This window comes from Lipotes vexillifer, unplaced genomic scaffold (genome assembly GCF_000442215.2).
Source record: "Lipotes vexillifer unplaced genomic scaffold, Lipotes_vexillifer_v1.1 scaffold2083, whole genome shotgun sequence".
Taxonomy (NCBI): Eukaryota; Metazoa; Chordata; class Mammalia; order Artiodactyla; family Lipotidae; genus Lipotes; species Lipotes vexillifer.
The window spans coordinates 672,330-675,923 of record NW_006797716.1 but is presented as its reverse complement, the minus strand read 5'-3'; positions in this window follow the sequence as shown (position 1 = coordinate 675,923).

Genomic DNA, 3,594 nt, shown 5'->3' with positions numbered 1-3,594 from the left:
CAGCAGGAAGGCAAACTATCATGCAAGGAGGCAGCAGTCTCGCCTCTGTCTTCTTTGGACCGGTCATCACGTGTCAGTGTGATAATGGAGAATGAGCTAGCCCAGCCCAAAGACCACGCATGGGGCTACTGGAACCGCTGCTGACTGGATTGAGGGATTTGTTTTCTGTAACCGTTTAGACAATATTTTCTTTCACTTCCTTGCTTTATTTATTTGTTTTTGTTTGTTTATTTATATAAAGAAAGCAGAATTAGGTAAGGTAGTGTTTTGGAGTAAACCTGCCTGGGTTCATCTTTCATCTCCACCACTTACTTAGCTGTGTCACTAAGTTACTTAATCACTCTGTCTCCCTTTCCTCATCAATGAAATAGAGCATATTGGTATTTCCCTCTGTGATGGTCTCTATCCAGATTTCAATGATAATCTGAGCTTGGTTCAATGCCTGGCACATGATGATTCAATAAATGCTTGTCATTTTTATGATTATCTAAAGAATTTGCACTTTCAAAGCACATCAGGAAAATCAAAGACCCTCCGTATGTGCTTTCCTATAATGTCCCTCAATGAGAAAGATTCTGGTGTCTATCCCATGTGGGGCATATAATATGAATTCCATAAATGTTGTGAATTAATTTGGAAGTGCAGTTATTTTGAAGTGTAAAGTAGGTGAAAACAATTTTATTTTCAGAAATGAAAGCACTAAAACAAGTATTTAAAGAATCATGTAGGAAAATATCTGATAAATGCTGTAATGTTAATGGCAATATTTTGTGCAGCTTTGTCAAAAAGCTTAATGAAATACAAATAACATTTCCAATGAATTAAAACTATATCGTGTAGGCTTGTTGAATTGGCTAATGGTTGACAATTTCTGGAATACATCGAGGTAAATCAGAAATCCCTGGAGGCGGAAAATACCATGTTGGGGCCTATGAAAATGATAAAAGAGAGAACCACCTGGCAATCTATTTTTTGTTTGACCTTAATTCCTAATTTCTAAATTTTAAAAATACTTTGGATTCCAAAATAAAAATTATTCAAGCTATGTTTATAATGTTTTTAGATATTCAAAACTAGATAACCAATAGACTATCTAATTTAGATAGTCTAAATTAGACAATTTATATGGATTTGGCCATATCCATATAAATGAGACAATTCAGACTATCTAAAACTAGTTTTAGATATTCAAATTAGATAATCTCAATATTATAGGTTTTATTTTCCCCCCTTGGACATTAAACATGTAACCTATACTTTCAAATTTCTCACTTTACTTTAGCAAAGTGGAGACCAAAGAAGTCCTGCTTAAGATGTTCTAATAAAAATTGAGAAACCATTCTCCAGTGTCTAATGAAACTCAGATCCGTTACCTAATAGTTACTGTGCATATGTGTAAGCTTCTATTACTAGGTCTCTTAAAAAGTGTGTGTGTGTGTGTGTGTGTGTGTGTGTGTGTGCGTGTTACCCATTTCAAGAGAATCTAGAGCTAAAACAATCCTTATTTCTTTACATTTCTAGTCTTCTAGTTGACTGTCTTTGTCCTATAGAAATTTTCCTTTCGATGAATAATTCAGACTCAAACTGCATATTGGTAACTATATTTTAAACCAAAAAATTCCTCACATAATAAATACATTTTATGCACATTAACTTCGAATTTACTTCAGAAAGCTATTTACAATATAAATAATTATAAATGGGAACACTTTGCAAGATATCATTGACATAGCTAATATTTTCTACTTTACATTCCAAAGTAAAAGTTCAAATTACAGATTTATACTGATATCACTAAAAACTATACATTGCAAGATGGTATTTGAAATATTGGCAATCAGTATCTTCTTTCACAAATATAATCCTTTTATAGCATGTCAGTCAAAAAACAAACATAAAATATTTTATCTTTTTTTGAAGCGCCTACTCATATGTTTCATTTTTTTGAAATATTTCCCTTTGGGGAAGAATATTGGAAAAATGTTACAGTACCTCTAAAATTTTTTCCATGCCAATTTCATTTCTTTTGAAATGTAAACACACCAGGGTCGTTGGGTACAAATTCAACTGTGATTAAATGTGCTCCGGATCAGCAAATTAGGACAAACTATATAGGCTTATGAAAGCAAATTCCCATGCAGCAAAACTAATAAATAAAATGATAAATGTTTGGTTTAATTATCAATTAGGATTTCTTATGTGAACCATCAGTTTTTAAGGAGCACAGCAGAATAGGACTTTGTTACTTGTTTTACAATTGCTTGTGTGTGCGTGTGTGTGTGTGTGTGGTGTGTGTGTGTGTGTGTGTGTGTGTGTGTGTGTGTGTGCTATACATACACACAGCCTTTCTGCATACCGTCCTAGAAAAGGAACTCTGAGCAAACCCTATTTGGATATGAGCACAATCTCACTTTTTGAGTTCAGCATTACCCGTACAACTCTTGTGCACAAGAAATGAGCCCCACACAGAAATTTTTCCCAAGAATATTTTCTAGGCATGTGTCCATAGCTGTTCTGTCATTAATTTGAGGTTTAGAATGAAAATGAATGTTTTATCCACAATGCATTTCCCAGGAAGGACTGACCAATTGATTTTGCTGTCTTATAGACAAATTCCTATTCACAAAAGCTGACACTGACATGAAAGTTGAATCACTTATTTGGAGAACCATAGGATTCACATTCATTATTAAGTCATTAAGAAAACAAGATGTGTCTTTCTGTCCTGTAATTTGAGTGAATGAAGGTACCAAATCTGGGCACTCCAACTTTTTAAATCAGAGTACATTGAAGCATAAGCTATTCTGCTGGGCAAGGTAAGTGACCCCCAAATGGCCAAATCCTCAGTTTTCCAAACATCAGCATTGACTGTCATTTCCAAATACTACTAGTACTAATAGAATTGCACTGAATAGTTTAGTAACATCCAGCTCTTAAAAGAAAGCAAGAGAGCTATAAAATGTTATATCTGTATTCAGAAGTTCTCTTTAGCTGTAGCGTCTTCTATCAAACTTATTTGGTCTAGGTCTTGGGGAAAAAAAGTCTTTTTGTTTTATTTTAAAATGTCTATGCATATTTTCCAAATGATCTTTTATTGAATTGATCCTCATCCACCATTAAAAAGACAAGAAAATGAAGCATATTATCCTTTTCTAGAAGAGCCCATTAAAGCCTAGTTTAAGTGGGATTCTCTGCCCAGAAGCAGCATGTGGCAGCAGGGTGTAGAGAGAATTAAGAATAGCACCCCATGAAAATATTCTAGTCCTATAAAATATAATCAAAAAAGAATAAATGAGTTTTCTGTATAATACTGGAGGCAAATCATTTATTGCATCCTGTCTCATAGTGAATGTCACACCAGCCCTGTGTTGTATTAACCTAAATCAGGCAATCACAGTTTAGAAAAAGCTAGCCCATTATATTCAGCACAGTATGTCAAAAAACCTGTGTGACCTAAATGTCTGACCTGTAGTGATTGTGATGTTAATATTATGCATCCAAAAATAATACATCAAATCTGTATATTCTCAATAATAATTTTAACTAAATTTTCCCAAGGAAGATGGGGAAATATTCATTTATTTCTTTGGTCAT